The 20,474-nt window shown below is 40.2% G+C and overlaps 1 protein-coding gene across 1 annotated transcript in view; it reads left to right on the top strand.

Annotated features, from left to right (window-relative positions):
* Positions 1 to 2,990: 2,990 nt before the first annotated feature.
* Col6a6 (collagen type VI alpha 6 chain) overlaps positions 2,991 to 20,474 on the top strand; it is a 158,021-nt gene continuing 140,537 nt past the window's right edge. Inside the window, exon 1 of the mRNA XM_046431363.2 lies at positions 2,991 to 3,181. The gene's annotated coding sequence lies outside the window, so the exon portion shown is untranslated. The remainder of the gene's footprint in view (positions 3,182 to 20,474) is intronic.

Raw genomic sequence — 20,474 nt, 5'->3', positions numbered from 1 at the left:
TGTGGGTCTCTACTAGGGCACTGCGGCTCATTATTAGAGTAGACAGTGAGTGGGGCAGGATGGCAGAAAATTATGCAAGAAGGAAGATTAAGGAGACTGAGTTTGGGCTCTGGTCTCCAGGCAGTGGGGAAGTCCTATGTAATTTAATCAGCAGGGTGATTCATCAGATGTGTGACTTAGATTTTTCTGTAGGAAGAAGGAAGGATGAATTGGGAGAAGTTGGGTGAATGAAGGAGAAGATTGGACTTCAGAAGACCAAACAGAAGTCAACTTCAGTAGCTTGAGGGTCTAAAGTATGAAGGTTTAGTTGGATTGTGTCCTGAAGACATTTCAGAAATCAGTGTGGATCCCCGCCCCCCATTGTTAATGGAAGACCAACAATTCTGATGTAATTAGAGGGCAGTTTGATGAGGTTGCCATGGGCTTTAAAAATGGGTCCCAATATATGTGGCACCCATACTTCCCCATAAGTTACAGATGGTCTTGAAAAACTCCAGAAATACAGAAAATGGGGGAGAAATAACCTATCATTTCTCTGGTCTAGAAATCCAAGATTGCACAATGGGGAAAAGTGGGGTCACTTTAGGCAACCACCTGCATTTATAGAACCCAAGAACCTTTCTTCTTTCTCCATCATCTTGCTCTACAGTGGGTGAAAGGAAGTCTATTGTGGTCTAAGTTTGATCTAGTTGTGAAAACTGATTTTAACATTAGAAGGTCCAAGGCATCATATAAAATATTTTGAGATATCTGAAAACTATATGTCCCAGGGACTCTGCTTGCTGTTAAGGCAGAGCCACTAAGCCTTCTCCTTGGACTGACATGACATTTGGTCCTGAGTAGGCCATAGCTCTCATGCTCACAACTTCCAGGAGCTCTTCTCTCGGACTAGATTTCTTGCAGGGCTATCATAAAATGGGGGATTGTGTTTGCATGTGTGGTGCATTTTTAAAAAATAGCTTTGGGTGGGGCTGGGGTTGTAGCTGAGTAGTTGAGCACTTGCTTTGAGGCACTGGGTTCAATCCTCAGCACCACATAAACATTAATAAACAAAACAAAGGTATTGTGTTCATCTACTATATATATATATATATATATATATATATATATATATATATATATATATATATATATATGGAGCTTTGGGTGGGTTGGCAATTGTCTAGAAACCCTGCAACCCAAGAAACACATCTGGCTTTTTCAATAAAGATCCTGGAATGAGGAAAGCATATTTGTGTTATGATGTATGGTTTTTTAAATAATACTCTAGAGAATATAAAAACTTGAAGGGGAGGTACTGGGAAATTGACCAAATTATGTTATGCGTATGTATTAACATGTTACAATGTATCTCACTCTTATGTATAACTCTAATTAAAAAGCAATATAAAGGGCTGGGGATGTAGCTCAATTGGTAGAGTGCTTGCCTTGCATGCACAAAGCCCTGGGTTTAATCCCCAGCACTACACACACACACACACACACACACACACACACTCACACAGAAACACACACACAAATAAGTATGTGAATGAATTGATTTTAATCACTTTAGGTAAATGCAAGAACAATTTGAGATATTCTAATGCTTGCTCTTTGGTTTTTCTTCTCTCAGACTTCTTTGAACCAAGCCAAGGGATCCATAGAGGAATTGCCATTTTGCAGCTGCCTGTCCTGGTGCTGCTCTGCCAACTGTGGTAACCAAACATGAAGCCTCATGGTCCTGAACACTCAGTGGGAGTCACTGGAAAGTCTTTAGTATTTACACTCCATTGAGAAAGAGACCAAGACGGAGGACATGGCCAAGTTGCAATTGTTGAAGTATCTATCTGAGCCCTGAAGTTATGTCTTGGGTTCCAGAGCAATTACTATTCCATGCTGAACAATCTCCATTGGAACTTGTCATTGGTGAAGTTGACATTATGCCATACACAGCACAACAGGTAAACACACACTCCAGAGCCATCCACATTCTGATCCTAGTTCTCCACTTAGAAGCTTCTCTCTGTTTAATTTTTTCTTGACTTAGGATGATAACAATTCTGGATTTTGAAAAAATTAAACATTTGACTCCCCTGAAGAAGGATAGTGCTCCCCTTGTCCTCCCAGTTGCTTGGGACCCTCTTTTCCTGACTTTTCTGCCTAGCTTAATCTTTACATTTTATTTTGAAGTTAAGCTTCTTTTGGCCTCCCAGGCTTAAGTGAGGGTCCCTTCTTCTATAGTCTCCTGGCATCACTTACCTGCGCTAGCAATTGCCACCCTATTTTGTTTCCGTCTTTCTCTCCAACCGGATTGTGAGATCTCAACTTAGTTACTTTTGTATCCCAGGCACCTAAAAGGTGCATAGTAAATGCTCAGATATTTATGAAACAGATAAATGAATAGGTGAATGAATGGATAGAAAGTTAGAGCAAAAAAAAAAAAAGTAAGTAAGTAAGTAGACAAAAGAGAAGAGGATATTCTTGAGACTTGTGAATTCCTAGCGGTGAGGTCCCAGGCTAGAGTCTGTCCCCACGCCCCCCCTCCCCCAGCAAAAGTGAGAAATTCCCACCAACCCAAAGACTCAGGCTACCTTGCTAGACCCTGCCTTCTCTAAGAAGATTCCACAACACAGGCGAAGCCGCCAAACGACAGCAGTGGCCACAGTAGGAGCAGAGCTGCTTGCTCTTGGTGCGCTGGATCGCGCGTCCTGCCTGTCTGTGGGGCGCAGAGAAGACGAGCACCACGAACTCCCCCAATTCCCGCCCGAGATTTTCTCCCAGGGTCAGCAGCGGAGGCAAGGGGGACCATTTGGGAGAGAAGCTGGCGGGGCAGTTACAGCCCCCAGAATCCCCCCGACTCCTATTGTGTCACCTCCCTCAGGCTGCGCTCCTCTCTGGAGACGTGCACTGGGCCCGGGGCCGCCGGGGCGGGGAAGGGTCGGACCCGGGGCGGGGAGACAAGTGTTTATATATTGAGCAGCAGGGGCATAGGAGCTGCCACCCGCTCGTCCGCGGGACACCAGAAGACGAGAGACTGCCCGCGCCACCGCCCGTCCCTTCCGGGTCCCGGAGGAGGTCTCCGCGGTGGTTCCCGGCTGGCAGCACTGAGCGGTGCGCTCTGCCAGGGAAGCGCGCGCTGGGGATACCCGCCTAGGGACTGGGAAGTGCAGGGCTAGGGCTGCGTAGAAGTTTCCCCGAGGTAAGTTCAGGAGCCAAAGTCCGCTGGGACTATAAAAGCCAGAACTAGGTTTACGAGTGGGGAGTAATTGGATGCAAGGGATCCTCCAGAATAGAGAGGGCTGCACGAGAAGGATGCAGTGCAAGGAAAGAAGGAATTTCAAAAGCCCCAACTCGCCTTCTTTGGTTTTTCACCTCTTGCTTGCACTTAACTTCCTTCACTTCGCCTTGCTTTAAATTTTTTCTGCAACCGATTGTTGAAGAACCTAGGAGACCCTCTGTGGTATATTCCCTCCTTTGGGCTTACTGCCCGCACACTCCGCTGCCTCCAAGGGCAAGAGGGGCCTCACCCTGCACTGTGTCCCCACGCCCAGCACAGCGTCTGGCGCGTGGCAGACACACAGGGCCACTCTGGGGAGTAATGAATGAGGTTGACCAGCCTTAGCCAGGAAAAGTGGTTGCAAAGCCTGTACTTTTGCTCTGGCAAATCACACAAATCTATCAAAAATAGAGGTTTTATTGTCTGAAGGGAGGAGGGGAATAGGGGAAAAATGCACGTTTTTATCAATTTCAGGAACATTTTGCTATGAGTGGAGCCTCAGCTGCCTGGCTCAGTGTCAACTGTGGGAATAATTTTGATATAGGGAAGAGGCTGGATGGAAGACGGAAAGTCTTGGGACTAGGAAGTGACTTTCTTCTGTGTCCTCTTTGGATAAAGACTTCTCATTTCTCCTTTTAGAAGTCTACTCTATGGAAATGTTTGAAGAGGACCTTTAAACAGTGTGTGGGTAATTTGATAGGGGAATTAGGTGGTAATGTTGAGAAACATCTGAGATGGTTAAAATCTTAAGACCTGAGATAGGAAGAATATTGGAAACTTTTTGTTTAGAACTTCTGTTGCTACATAATATAGCAGTTACTGATTTTTTTTAAGGATCTATTTAATAAGTACTCTTTTCAATATAAAGCTTCCAAGTATGTCATGTGGAAGTTACAACGTTAAACTTACTGTTTCCTGTCTTATAGGGTCATACACACACAAATCCTGACACTCCAAAAATAAATGGTTTAAGACACATAGCCTTAAAAGTTTTTATCCTTTTAAGAGAAGGTGTCAGTTCCTTCTTTCTCCCTCATTTCATTCCAAAATATTAAAAATGCAGAGGAGAACTTGGGGGAAAAAAAGGATTCCTTTCCACTCAAATGTTTTGGTATGTTTTAAATGCTGTGCCATGTGAAATTGAATTTTATGACACTGATAATGTTTTATGTTAAGTACTCATTAGGAAGTAAGCTTCTTTTTTGTAGTAACCTTTTGATTTTGCTACATCTCCTTGTGAAGTAATTCTTCAAAAATATCCTTGTTTAAAAAATACTCTCATTAAATATGAAATACAATTTAGTTTTCCCATTCTCTTCAGATAAACTAAACTTCAGAAAATGTTAAGTATTTTGAATATTAAGGCAGGAAATATTTATTTATTATTTGCCTAGACAGTAGCAAAAACAGCTAATGTTGTCACAAAATACTGGTCAGGCTATAAGAATTATGAATAGAAATTGACACATTGTTTATTCATCTATATGTACAGTAGTATACTATATAGTCCTATTAATATAATGGTATTGAAAATGACTGAAAAGAACTCTCAGTAAATATCATTTGCCCCTACAATTTCTCAAAAATATGAGATTATTAGTTATACTCACTGCAGATAAATAAAAGTGTTCCCATCTAATGAGTAGGTGTGTGAAATTAAAGAATGCCCACTCCTACAGTCCCAAGAAATAAGTGAATATTTTATTTTCTATGCTTCTATTTATAATTCTATGAATGTCACGAATATAAGACTTTTTCAGAGTAATTAAATGTTGGTCAAAATATTTTTTCTCCCTTCCTGACCTGTTGTTATTTAAAGTATCGAGTGGCTTAGCTTTGCTCTCAAATAGGTCTAGGTTCAAGTTAGAGCTGAGCTTAGCGAGTTCATTGAACCTTGCTGAGTTTTACTTTTCTCACCTGTCACACAGAACAGAGATACTTACCTACTTCACAGGAATATATGAGAAAAAACAAGAACCTTGTAAAATACCAAGCACAGGTGGGTCATAAGTCAGACTATGGTGATAGTGAGGTAGTGATAAAGTGTAAGGATAGAACTATTCCCAATAATTCACTTAATGTTGAACCCAGTTTTATTCCATGTTCTGGTTCTCAATAAAATACCTCATTTCCATGGAGGAAAACATGTGACTAACTGAAATGAATGACTTGCCAGACATCATATCTCCTCTTCTTTCTGCAAGTGTTCCAGTTTGAAAAGGATGGTTTAAGGAAAGACTTGTCACTCAGGCAGGCTGCTGTTCTGGAAGAAATGTTTTAGGGGATGGGGATGGTTCTGTGGAGTTTATTATATATTTCTCATACAGGTAGGGGAAATTTTTCTCAGACAGGTCAATTTGTTCCTACAGGTAGGTGGCTTTAAAAAGTGCAATTGGTGTTTTTGTTTCTGTGAATAATGGTTTTGTGATAATAAAAATATCTTTCTGTTTTCAGCAGCAGCATATTATATTTAATTTTTTCAGAATTTTAAAACAAAATCCCCAAAAGTTCACCCTAAGTTGTTCAAGGAATGGGGGTTTGAAAAAGTACAAAGGATCTTGTACAAAAGAGTGACTAATTAAAAGCCAAACTTTTAAATGAAGAAATAATAGAGTCTTTGTCTCACTGCTTCTCCTCATTTCTCACCCTCCTTCCAAAACTGTTCTATTCTTGGAGTGACCCCAAAACCCTGGAACGGGAATTTGGAAGAGATTATCATGAATAAAACTGGAAACAGTTTAGCTAATATAAATCATGTGCAGAAGAAAAGATATCTTGTATTTCTTATAGTACCTGGCACTTAGTAGGTACTCAGTAAATATTCTATAAATCATATAAATATTCTATAAATCTGTTAAAATTTCAAATATCCAGCTGAGGCATGTTTTTCATGTGAAGCTGGAGCAGTTGCACTTAGAAAATCCGTAGCATGAAAAATCTCAGGAAAATCCATAGCATGCAAAATCTCAGGGAAAATCCATAGCATGCAAAATCTCAGGCAGGGCTTAGGAGGTAACATCATCTTTCTTTGTGTCCCTGTCTCTGAAGTTCAGCCTTGCTAAAGCAAATAACAGCTGGTGTATTATTACTGACTCTTAAATCTTACCTTTATTAGTTATCTGGATTGACTGAGATAAATTCAAACATTAGATATTCTTTATAATTCCAAATAACATGCCTAAGAAAATTTGCTGATTAAATTTTGGCATGATAATTCTCCAAATGCTCAAGTGGTAGAAGGGAGAGAAGAAAAATAAAACATAAAAACTTAGTTTTACGAATGAAAACCTCGACATTCTCTTTAAGTCACATATTTAAGGCTTAAATATCCACATAACCATTTTTTTAAACCACTTCCAGTTAAGAATTTGGACTTAATTGGACTCCAGGATGTTTTGTAACACCCTGAGTACTATATCCTACATTTTTCAGGGGAAAGATTTTTGCCAGAATTAGTTGCCAAAGGCATTTGTGTTGGCTTGAAAAACCATAAGCTAATCACTTATTGAGTCCTTTAAAAACAACTTGATTAATGTTGGGCAAGATATTGTGACTGAAAGTCTCTGTTATATGAATCCAAATACAGCTGAACTTTGAAGATCATAAGCAGGTCATAGTCATATTTGGCTATTATTGTTTGGTGTGTGTGTGGGGGGAAATCCCACAGTGTGTCAATTGACCCATATACCATCTTTTGGTACTCCTACCTCACCCTAAGCTAGAATGTATAGTTGACTGTATAGTTGGGAGAGGTAGAATCTATGATACTAAAAAGACTGTACATATATAGATATTGAGTTGGCCTCAATGTCCAGGCTTTTCTCTGCTGGCTTTCAGATGATGTTGGAGCCCTGCCCACATTCCCTCCTTCAGTGTATGCTAGAGGCTATGTACTTCATGCACTGTGGTTCTGCCTGAAGGTTTTCTCTGGCCATGGGCACATGCCTGACCCATGTGGGGTAGGACAGAGGCCTGGGTCTTAACACCCCTGGGAGCAATACTTAACCAATAACAGGTGAAAGTAGGTGAGTAAATATTCCATTTGCTCACATCCTGGGGTAGGCAACTCCTGAGGTATCATCTATACATTCTTCTGAGATGCCCAATGGAACTGAGTTCCAGTTGCCCACAGTAGGGAATTACCTGCTCATTAACACTGGCTTCCTTTCCTTCACCATCTCACTTCTCCACTCCTCACCTCCCAAATAAACTAATTGCATGAATTCTTTTCCATGCTTTGCTTTTGTCCTCACCTACCATCAGCTTATTAGTTACTTCAGTAAACCAAGGGTAGCTCATGAACATCATTCTAGCCAAAAATTAAATCAAGAATGGAATTCTTGCTTTCTACACTGGAGAACAGAATTTTGTCTAGCTAATGCCATTTTCACTTATGTGTGGGTCAGTTAGTTTGTAAGTCATGGCCTGATCCTAAATCCCCATCAGCTCTTGGGAACTGTCCTGGGACATGGTAGAGCTGTCAGGGAGGACTCAATGTGGCAGTGAGGGCTTGCTGCCACTCCACAGTTGGAGAATAGTGTAAAGAACACATTCTGCTGATCATGGAAATTGGTTCAAACACATTATCTGTGAAGGAGGAGCTGGTCCGTTGGTATTCCTGTTAGTTGTTCCTATTCCCTACACAGGTTTGGTCACCATTAACTTACTAGTGACTTAATCCATACCATTGGGCCAGACCTCACCTGAGAACTGCAGACCTGCTTATCTAACTTCCAATAGGCACTTGAACATCACACACCACAAAAACAAGCCCAAACAGTACCATTTATCTGTCTCACAAACCTTCCTCTCTTCCAGTGAGGGGCACAACCCAATGGCCTCACCAGAAAGCTTTTCAGTATCCTGGAAGCCCTGTCCTCCCGAGCCCTCATCAACAATCCCATATAGTTGGTTTCCAAATCGTAACAATTTAATTGCCTAATGATCTCTACAACCTTCTCCCTGTCATCCTTGCTCCTAGTTCCCAAAATGCCATCATCTCTCACTCATATAACACCTGCTTCCTAGTCCACCTCCCCTCCTCCATCGAGTCTTGATCCCTTCATAGTATTCTCCGTATTTCATTCTGAGTGAACTTCCTAAAACCATCTGCTCATCTTTTCTCTACTAAAGAGCCCTAGTAGTTTTGGATAAAATACAAAATCCTCATCCTGGTTGAAAATTCTCCTACCATCAAACTTGTATCTCCTTCTTCTGCCTCATGCCTTCTTATTTCTTTGCCACCACTCCAAATCCTCCAGTTCCCTAAGAAGAACTTGCTCTTTCCCATCTCTTTCCATTTGCATCTGGAATCTCCTAGAGTAGTATTCTCTGGACCCTAAACTGGGTTAACTATTTCTCTCCCTTTATAGCTTAACTACTATGTTCATTCCTCTGGGAAGCATTACTGTACCATTTCTACTGGGAAAAGGTGCCCTGAGTCCCCAGAGTACCCTGGGGCTCCCTTAGTAATATTGCTCACTCAGACTGTGACTTCCTAGTCTTTCATGTTCACCAGGCCATCTTCAGTGCCAGCCACTTAGTAGATACTCAGTGAACACCTGTTGTATGAATAAATGAGCTGAAATCAGGTGCCTTACCAACTGATGATCATGGACAAATCACATAACCTCTCTGAACTTCCATTTTCTCACCTAAAGTGGAAATAATATACAAGTGCAGGGTGATGGAGAGCATTGGTAGGAAGGATGGCTTTTTGATTCCTGACACATAGTGCTCAATAAATACTGGTTACTTTGGATTAGGCAAGATAGAATAATATTGTATTGACTGTGTGATGTTTTAGGACTGCAGAGGTCATATTTCTGGATGTATAAGTAAATATGCACCTTAATGGCTTTGGGAGGAAACAAGAGAGGGAAAAAAAGTGTCATTTAGCTAAAATGTCCCATTTTTATGATGTTTTTTCAAATCTTTCATAGGGTGTGTTTTTGGAAATGTAAGAGATATAAAAACATGTAATGGCATCTAATTCCCTTACACAGTTTCTTCCAAATGATCCTACTTGGGCTTCAACATCTGCATTCCCTGGATTCATGCCATGAATCCGGCTTCTAAACTGGAGAGCTTTCCCCATGAGTTTTGCCTTAATAAATGCCTCCCCACTGTGATTCATGCTTGGTTTTCCCTCTTCTCCACGATTACTGTCATCATCCTGCAACAGCACCATGAAGCACCTAATTGTTGGGCCTCCAGGGAACTGTCATCAGAAGGCTCAGGAACCAAGTGGCACATTTATAGGTGATTTAACTGGGTGAAGGTGAGCTCTAAACAAATTCATAGGCTTGAACTGGTCAGTGATTAAAGCAAAAAAAAACCCTTATTAGTAGTGGGTAGTGAGTTAAGTATATAATCGTGGTAAAAATTGGGATAATAGCACTTCAGGGAACTGTCAGAACCACTTAAAGTGTTTTTTTTTTTTTTTTTTTTGTGGTGCTGGGGATGGATCCCAGGGCCCCACACATGCTAGGCAATTGCTCTACCATGGAGCCACGTCTCAGACCCAAGGTTCTTTGGTGGGAAATTACTTCTTTGGCAAGCTTAGTTCATGTCTATAGCAAAGCAGTTTTCAGGCTCAGTGGGCCAGAGGTACCCCAGTCCACCCCAGACACACAACATTTGCAAATCCCCTTTGTTTCTATATATTGCAAAATGTCATGGCACACAGAGTCACTTATAATTCAGTCACTACATTAAGAAGCATAGACAAATTGATAGTTGATGGTATTGTCTATTTTGGAGCCCGACCTCATTTTCTTGGAGAGACTTGAATAGATAAATCCCCAAATATTTCTTCCGAGGTGCAAAATACTTTTAAAAAGATGCCTTTTTGCTCCCCAAAATGTGAGGGGTTTCATTTATTTGCTCATTTATTTATTGGCAATCCACCAGGTCTCTCCATTTCTTCATGGAGAAAGTTGCCATTAGCCATAGATGTGCTGCTGTCATCTCAGTCATCAGCTGCAAGTCATTGAGTTGGGTGGTGCATGGGACACTGAGAGGTTGTAATTCTGTACCTTCTATGCCTTCTAAATTGCCCACAGGGAAAGGAGATGGGTGCTGTGGATGCAGAGTGCAGCCACCACACTAGCTTCAGTCAGTAAGCGAGAGGAGACTGGACTAGGACTACCCCAGATAGAGGCCGATGGTTGACTCCAGGTCTTCACAAAGGGCATTTTGAATATTCCAATCCAAGGAGTTTTCTATGTCAATGAACTCAGCCCTTATTAAGCACTTGGAACACATTATTGTTATGGTTTACATATGAGCTGTTCCCTCAAAGCTCCTGTGTTAGTGCCAGAATGTTCAGAGACAAAGTGATTGGGAGCTGTAACCTCATCAATCCATCCTAGTTTGAATGGACTGACTGGGTGATCACTGTATACGGGTGGAGCGTGGCTGAAGGAGATGGGTCATTGGGGACATGCCCAGGAAGGGGGCATCTTCCCTATAGCTCCTTCTTCTTCCTCTGCCACTTCCCAGCCACCATAAACTGAGTAGCTTTCCTTGGTAGCATGCTTTCCGCCGTGGTGTTCTGCCTCACCTCAGGCAGGAGCCATGGACTTTGGACTGAACCTTCAAAACCATGAGCCCAAAATACATTTTTCCTCCTTTAAATTGGTCTTGTGGGTATTTTAGTCACCTCCTGGAAAAGCTAACAGCTCAGAGAGAAAAGTACCAACATCATCCCCCTGCCCAAATGAGGGTCTGAGGTTTCATCAGTTGTTCAAATGACAGCTGACCAGTGGCTGGGCAGGGTGGAGGTTGAATGCAGAATGTGGTAAAATCCAGCCTTCAACATTGCTCTCTCTCTCTATTTTGCTGAGATTGTTAATATTTCCAAGAGTCAATTCTAATTTTGCTGAATCACTTTCCATAGGATTTCAGAATTTCAGAGCAGAAATGGATTTAATGAATAAATCATTTCAAGTATTTTACCCTTCCTTCCAATTAAAATCCTTTAATGACTTCTCGTTGATCTAGGGGGAAAAAAAAACTATAAATCATTATTGGGTCCTGCAAAGCTATGGATGGCCTGGTCTCATTTAGCATCTTGCTCCCCTATGCTCTGTGTTCTGCTCATACCAACTTCCTTTGATTCCTTGGCCATACTATTCTTCTTCCTGCCATAGGACTTTTGCATGAGCCCCTTCCTGGAACATCACACTCCTCTTGGCCTGGTAAATTTCACTATTCCTTCATCATTAGCTCAGACTGCACTCCCTCAGAGAGCCTTCCTCAATCTCTCTGAGCTAATCTTTTCTCCTTATTATGTGGGGCCTTATGTGCTGTGGTTGGAAAATGGTGAGACATGGTTAGATTTGGGGTATATTTAGAAGGTACTATTGATAAGACTGGCTGATGGATTGGTTATGGGTTTTCGGTGAGACCTCTTCTTGACGGGTACCACAGTTGTGACTTTACAGTTACTGATGTAATTATTTCTTAAATACCCCGTATCCTCAATAGACTGTAAGCTCCATGAAGACAAAACCTAAATCTGGTTTTATTGTTTATTGCATGCCCTTTCCCTAAGATAGCAACTAATATTTAGTAGATGCTCAAAAATATTATTTGAGTGAAAGAATGAATGGATAAATATGAAAACTAAAAACTATTTTACAGATGAGGACAATGAGCCTCTGTTGGGGTTCCTTGAGTCTGTGACATTTTTCCTCTTCTTCTTTAAGCTTGTGTTCTTTCCCAGGACTGATCATTGATCTTATCTTACTATTGATGTATGTCATGCCTAGGACCCAAAAAGGTCAGCCTAAGCCATCTGACTTATGTCCTATTTTGAAAGACACTACAGATCTTCAGCCAAGAGCAGCTGGTGTACTTAATCTTCACACGAGAAGTTAACCATTCAAAAATGTTCACTCCCCCACAAGGGCATCTTGAACGAAGTCATTTGGGGCAAACTCTGATTAAGACGGAAAGGAGAATAGAATGTAATCAAGAGTTTCCTCTGTTCTCTTGGAAGAGAACAGCTGCCTGAAAAGTAACTTTCTCAAGCAAGATCATATCCTTGGCCCCCTGCCTTTCTAATTAAATTCCTGATATATATGGGTAGTTCATTTAATGAACAGATGGTAAAATTGGATCCTTGCTCTGCAGAGGTTTACCAAAGCACTTGAAAATTTCTGTCTGATTGAATACTAATATGTAACCCTAAAATACAAAAGGAGAAAATTAAATCTAAGCTAGCTGCTCATCACCCAGAACCTTCCAGACTGCATCCTCTCTGGTCTGAATAGTAATTTGTTCCTTCCCATCAAGTGACTTCCTCTGTTTGTTGTCCCCCACTTAGAAGAAACACCCAGTGGGGCTTATGCTTTTCAGGGATATTTCTCATGCCCTGAAACCCAGCTTCTACCCTCAGGAGGCTTTCAGTCTAGCAGACAGATTTGACAAGTGCTTTGAAGAAAAACAATAAGATGCTACAAAGGGAGAAAAAAATCACCAAGGGGACCTAATTTAATGAGGAAGTAGCAGCAATGCAATGAATACCCAGAGGATGGGGACCGAGCAGGATCAAGGACAGAGGGACAATAAAAAGTGGACACAGTGGGTGGGTAGCAGTGGTCAAGATGGGCATCAGACAGGGCTTCTCCATCTTTGATGTGCATACAGATCACCTGGGGAGCCTGTTAAACTTCAGCTTCTGATTCAGTGTGCACAACAGGAGACTCTGCCTTTCCAGCAGGTGCCAAGTGGTGCAGATGATGCTGATCTGTGGGTCACATTTAGAGAAGCAATGGAATAGAGCAAAGGTTGGCAGAGGTTTTCCATAAAGAGCTAGATAATAAACATTTTAGACTTTAAAGGTCCTGCTTTTTTCCCGTGAAACGACTCAACTGTGTCATTGTGGTGTAAAAGCAGTCAAGATAATGGCTAGATAACAATGTGGAGCTGTTAGCACAACACCTGCTCAAAGTGTGTGTGTGCTCTAAATAGGTCAGTGGTAGTCTTATTAGCTGTGCAACTGTGGGGAAATTCATTAGCTTCTCCAGTTTTATTTCCTTCATCTTTAAAACAAAGGTAAACTCTGCCTCACAGGGCTTTGCAAGTTAAACGCTTGCAATGATTAAGTTAGGGTGCGTAACCCTTAGCTGGGCCATGATGCCCCAGTTCCTTGGTCAAACATCAGTGGCTGCGAAGGGAGTTTTTAGATATAATTTACAGAGGATTTTGAGTAAAGCATAAGGTGGGTAGGTCTCATTCAATTGGTTGAAAGCTGGAGGTTCCCAGAAGAGAAAGGCCTTCTGACTACAGACTCAAGATTGCAACATCCACTCATATGGGAACTTCCAATTTGGGGCTTGCTAGCCCCCATAAGCAGGTGAACCAGATCCTTAAAATCTCTCTCTTTTCTACCCCTGTCTCATGCACACATGTGTCCTATTGGTTCTATTTCTCTGGAGAACTATGACTAAAACAACGTGCTTAATATGTGTAGGTCAAATCTTCTCAACCCAAATTGTTTCTCCACCATTGATATCTGAGCTGCGTGATGCTTTCTTGTACAGACTGTCCTGCACATTGTCGGACATTTAGCATTGTCTGTGGCCTCTGCCCACTAGATGCCAGTGGCCACCCCCAACCCCAGGAGTAAAAATCAAAAATTTCTTCAGACATTGCCAAATGTCTCCTTGGGGGTGGAAAATTGCCTCTGGAAAGGAAACACTGGTACAAACCACTACAAAAATGTGGGAACATTTTTCCCTAGTTCGCTCCCCTCTAAGCCAGGGCTACACTGCTGCCCCAGCAACCCACACACCCTTCCCTTGGCATTGTTTTATCTCCAACACCTGGCATACAGCTGGAGTTCGGTAAATCTTTGTGGATTGCATACCTTTTGGCTAGTCCTCCTGCTCAGCAGAGGGCAGCGCAGTGAGTGAGAGGGAAGACTCTCAAAGTGTGGCTCCCAGACCTGCCACATTTGCATCACCTGGGACATGGTTAGAAATGCAAATCCTGGAGCCCACCCCAGACCTACGGATTAAATAAGACTATCATTGTCCACAAAGTGGGGAGGCGGTGCTTAGGATGAAATATGAACCTTGAAAAATAGCAAAATGGCCAAATGACTGCACAAATTTGCATGCCGTATTTTGCATTTTGTTTTAATTTATTTTCTCCTTCTGATAGCATTTGGCAGGGTCTTTTCTTTGTCCTTCTGAGATTAATATATAAATTACCTAATGGGGCAGTTGCCAAGGCAAAGCAATTTGTCTCCTTATTGACTTCAAGTTCCTGGAAATGATGGCACTCATAAACATTTCTCTCTACCCTCACTGTCTAGGTCTTTTTTCCTTCAGGGGATACTTGTGCTTGATACTGAGGATTTTTTCTTTCAGAATTTATTGAAGCAGGTACTTTGGGAAATTTTATTTCTGAACACCCATGAGCTTTTTTTTTTTTTGCCAAAGCACTGAGATGCCTCTTGTTTAATTGTCTACATCCTTACCTTCAGCTTGTCCAGGTCAGCCTGCCTCCCTCCACCCCCACCCCCATCAGACTTCAAGTTCACTAGGTCAAGGCTGTGTTTACTGGATTTGCATTTCCAGGGGCTGTGTACTGGCTAAAGCAGGTGACTATACTCATGAGTATGACAGTGATTTACTAAGGCTCCAATACTATGTGTCCATCTTTTGTCTGTGGTGCATATCCACTTTATAATATGTGAATACCTTATATTCAGCATTTCAAAAAAGTAAACCTTGTATTTCCCCTTTCCGTACCAGCTATTTAATTTTACAGAACCATTTCAAAAAGTAGTGCCCTAAAAACAATTATCTTGTCTGTGGATTGACTGGGTTGCTGGGCAGGTCTTACTTTGTGGGTCTCAGTCAACTGGTGTCTGGTGCTGGAGTCATTGAAAGCCTTTTAGTCACTTGTCTAGCACCTGGGTTGGGATGGCTGGCTCACCTGGCAGCTCTCCCAACCTCTCCACCTGGCATACAGCTGGAGTTCAGTAAATCTTTGTGGATTTCATACATTTTGGCTAGTCCACGGAGTTGTCTCAGGTTTTCTCATAGCGTGTTGGTCTCAGAACAGTGGAACTCAGATTGGGTCTGGCTTCACCCAGATCAAGCGATCCAGGACTTTTAGCATTGAAAGGCTCAAACTAGCACTGATTCAAGGAAAGGGAATTAGATTTCCCCCTTTCAATGGGAACATTTGAAAAGGCTGCTTTCCTTTTCTATGATACTTGATCTATCATATTTTCTAACAAGTGAAATTTGTTGTCTTTGGTAATAAATTCTTCCATAACCCTACATCCAGAATATTTCTAAAAAATTAATGTATATTGAAATGAAAATAGAAGCGCATTTAATATTTTTGGATCCTTTATTTTTTAAAATCATTTTTAATCTTCATCCTTATATCCAAATTTATACTTATCTTCATAAGTTTTCTTAAATATTTTTTGAAGTCACCCCCTTTTCTTCATTCATTTTCTACTTTCCAAGGGTGAGACGTCATTGCTCCACCTAGTTTAATATTAATATATTTCATCACTTCATCGTCTGCTTCTCACTTTTTAAAACAATTTTTTAGTTGTAGATGGACACAATATCTTTATTTTTAGGTGGTGCTGAGGCTCGAACCCATGGCCTCATGTGTGCGAGGCAAGCACTCTACCACTAAGCTACAACCCCAGCCCTGTCTGCTTCTCATTTACTCTACAATCCTCTATCAGATTGGTTTTCCTAAGAACAGAACACTCCTTTTTTCAAGAATCTATGTTGGTGTCTTCTCACCTCATGTGTTATTACCATCTAACATTTCTTTTTGATGATTTCCTTTAGAAATACAGAAGAGCACAGTAAATAATATTATAAATATTTCTTACCTATTTTAAAGCTCCGAAAACTATTATCTTACATTAATAATTCTAATTTTTTAAAGAAAATACACCAGATAGTGCTGAATTCCCCTTCCCTGATCCCATTTTTCCATTTTGCCTTCCCAGAGAGGGCCAAAGTTGATTTGTGTTATTTCAAATTTTGCTTTAATGGACATGTGCTTAAAACAATTACGTAGTACAGATGCTCCTCAGCTTACAGTGGGGTTATGTCTGGTACACTGAAAATATCATAGGTTGAAAATGCATGTAATACCTCATCTACAGAACTCCAGAGCTTAGCAACACAATACACTGTAGGGGATTGGCTGTCCTTGGGACTGAGTGGCAGATTGAGAGCTGTGTCTGGTTGGCACTGCCCAGCCCTGTGAGAGAGTATGGCACTATGTATTGCTAGCTGGAGAAGAAGTCAAAACTCAAATATTGAAATAAAGTTTCTATTCAGCGTGTATGGCTTTCATGCTATCATAAAGTGAAAAAAATATATAGGTTGAACCATTGAAAGACAGGGACCATTTTTATTTTGCTGTGTTTAAGGATTTTACATGGATGGTAGTACACTTATTCTGTCTCTCCTCCAGGAATTAGGAGCCTTGTTGTGGGTAATTCATACCAACCTACAACAAGTAGTTTTCTTGCTGTGATTTTGGGATTTATTCCTATTAAAGTATGTAGATCTCAATTATTCATTTAATGCTTGAATAATAATCCCAAGAATGAGAATGCGCCTGTTTAATTACTGTTTCTTTGTGTGCATATTTAGATTGTCTACAACTTTTACATACATATATGTCTCCTTGTACAGGTACAATAGTTTCTCTAGGAAACTACTTTAAATGAAATATTTTTAAATTAATTAACTAATTTATTTATTTATTTTATTTGGTGCCAAGAATCAAACCTAGTGCCTCACCCATCCTTGGCAGGCGCTTTACCACTGAACTACAACCCCAGCCCTGAAATCTTTGATTTTACTCGATATTGCCAAATTTCTCTCTAAAGCAAAGGTATCAGATGATATTCCCCTAAGCCACGTCCATGAGTGCTAATTTCCTGATACTCTTTTCAGCTCTCGGTATGGTCAAATACCTTAATTTTCTCCAGGCTAATGGGCAGGAAATGAGATCTTATTATTATTTTAATACGCATTTGCCTGATGCTGGTAAGATTAAGGATCTTTTCAGGATGTATCTATTGATCATTCAGATTGCCTCTGCTGTGAGCTGCATATTCAAATCCATTGTCCATTTTTCTATTGGGTTCATTCAGTGGTTTCTATTGATTTGTAGAAATACTGCACATATTCTGGACATTAATCTTATTGGTTAAATATTTTCCTCTAGTTGCTTGTTTATTTTAAATGTCTTTTGAAAGTATTTAAGGTTTGAATGTGCTTGCATCCCACCCCTTTCTCCTCTGTGGCCTGTACTTTACCATGTCATCCTCAAGAATTCTTCCAAAGTATTTTTTTGGTTTGTATCTCATCATATTCCTTTAGGAGCATCTTTTGTGTGATTTGTCAGAGTTTAATCTTAATATACATCTGTGCTTTTCCTAAATAATACAAGAACCAAGAATACATTTTCTTTGATTATACCTGTTCCATCTTCCATATTATTATTGTTGAGTACTTTAATTAACACCCCAGATTATACATTATTTCTTCATGGTTTCCTGCATTCCATTTTTTTCTTGCTGGGTTTAATTTTCTTCTTTTTCTTCTTCTCCTTCTCCTCCTCCAGCAACAACAACAATAACAATGACAACTCCTCCTCCTCCTCCTCCTCCTCCTCCTCCTCCTCCTCCTCCTCCTCCTCCTCCTCCTCCTCCTCCTTCTTTTCATCAGGGATTGAACCCAGGGCACTTAACCACTGAGCCACATCCCCATCCCTTTTTATTTTTATTTAGAGACAGGATCTTGCTAAGTTGCTTTGGGTCTCACTAAATTGCTGAGGCTGGCTTTGAACTCAAAATCCTTCTGCCTCAATCTCCTAAGCCTCTAGGATTACAGGTATGCACCATATTTTTTAGTATCTACCAAGAGTTTCTTTGTAAATGCTTTTATTTCACAATCATTTTTAAAATTACAAATTATCTGAGTACCAAGTTTTTCCTGCTAAGCAAAGACATATTATTCTCTGACATCTTTGTCTTTCCTTTTTACTGGTGCATCATAATTATACACAACAGTGGACTTATTGTTACATATCTGTACCTGCACACAACAAACAGTATAATTTGGTCAGTTTCATTCCGCAGTACCTCTCCTTTCCCTCATTCACTTCCTCTCCTCTACTGGTCTTTTTTCTATCATCATGAGATCCCCTAATTCCTTTTTCACTCCTTAGTTTCCACATATGAGAGAAAACATATGACCCTAGACTTTTTTTTTTTTAAAGAGAGAGAGAGAGAGAGAGAGAGAGAGAGAGAGAGAGAGAGAGTTTTTAAATATTTATTTTTTAGTTTTTGGTGGACACAACATTTTTATTTTATTTTTATGTGGTGCTGAGGATCAAACCCAGCACCCTGCGCATGCCAGGTAAGCGCGCTACCGTTTGAGCCACATCCCCAGCCCACACTGGACTTTTTGAGTTGCCTTGTTTTGCTTAACATAATGTTCTCAAGTTCCATCAATTTTTCTGCAAATGGCATAATTTTGTTCTTTTTAAATAGTGGAATGATATTCCATTGTGAATATATACATTTTCTTTATCTGTTCATCCATAAACTAGGCTTGTTCCACAATTTGGCCATCATTAATTGGGCTGCTATAAATATGGGTATGCATGTATCACTATAGTGTACTGACATTAATTCTTTAGGATAAATACTGAGAAGTGGCATAGCTGGGTCATATGGTGGTTCCATGCCTAGTCTTTTAAGGATTCTCCATACTGATTTTCATAGTGGTTGTACTAATTTAAAATCCCACAAATAGTGTAAAATGTTCCCTTCCCTGCACAACCTCTGCATTTTCTGTTATTTGCAGTTTTGGGAGGGGTGGGTACTGAATATTGAACTCGGGAGTGCTACATTCCTAAGCCACATCCCTAGTTACATATTTTATGAGACAGGATCTCACTAAGTTGTGCATGCTGGCCTTGAACTTACAATCCTCCTGCCTCAGTATCCTGAGTAGCTGAAATGATAAGAGAACACCATAATGTCCAGCTTGTTATTTCTAAGAACTGCCATTCTAACTGGAGTAAGATGAAATTTCAGCATGGTTTTGATTTGCATTTTGCTAATTGCTAAAGATGTTAAACATTTTTTTTTCATGGTTTTTTGGTCATTCATACTTCTTTTGAGAAGTTTGGGTTGTTTGGTTTTTTAAAGTTATTTATATATTCTGGTTGTTAGTTCTCTGTCAGAAGATTAGGCAGCAAAGACTTTCTCCCATTCTGTAGGTTGTCTCTTCATGCTCTTATTTTCTTTGCTGTGCAGAAACTTTTAATTTTTTAAAAAATTATTTGTAGTTGTAGATGAACACAATATCTTTATTTTATTTATTTATTTTTATGTGGTACTGAGGATGGAACCCAGTGTCTCACACATGTAAGGGTAATCCCAGCCCCCAAAAGTTTTTAATTTGATGCCATCACATTTATTAATTCTTGATATTGTTTCCTGAGCTTTAGGAATCCTGTTGAGGAACTTGCCTGTGCCTCTATGTTGGAGTGTTGGCCCTATGTTTTTTCCTAGCATTTACAAAGTTTCTGGTATAATTCCTAGGTCTTTGATTCATTTTGAATTGACTTGTATGCAGGGTAAGAGACTGGGATGTGGTTTCATTCTTCTACATAATGGATCGCCAGTTTTCCCTGCACCTTTTGTTTAAAAGGCTGTCTTTAATGTGTGTTTTGGGTACCTTTACCAAAGATCAGATGAATCTTTGGGTTTGTCTCTATTTTTTCTATTCTTTTACTATAGCTTTGTATTATAATTTAAAGTTGACTATGCCTCTAGTATTGCCCCCCACCCCATAGAATTGCTCTGGCTATTCTGGGTTTTTAATTTTTCCAAATGGATTTTAAGACTGTTCTTTTCTAGTTATATGAAGAACATCATTGGTATTTTGGTGAGGATTGAATTAAATCTGTAGGTTGCTTTTGGTAGTATGGCCATTTAACAGTATTAATTCTGCTGATCCATGAACATAGGCTGTCTTTCCAGTTTCTATTGTCTTCATTTTTTTTCTTCAGTATTCTGTAATTTTCATTGTACAATTCTTTCACCTCCTTGGTTAAATTTATTCCCAAGTGAGGCTATTGTGAATGGAATTGATTTCCTGATTTTTAAGCAAATTCATTATTGGTATATAAG

The sequence above is a fragment of the Marmota monax genome, unplaced genomic scaffold, assembly GCF_021218885.2.
Source record: "Marmota monax isolate L192 unplaced genomic scaffold, Marmota_monax_Labrador192_F-V1.1 WCK01_AAM20220418_F8-fsc00022, whole genome shotgun sequence".
NCBI lineage: Eukaryota > Metazoa > Chordata > Mammalia > Rodentia > Sciuridae > Marmota > Marmota monax.
This window is presented reverse-complemented; position numbering and strand designations above follow the sequence as displayed.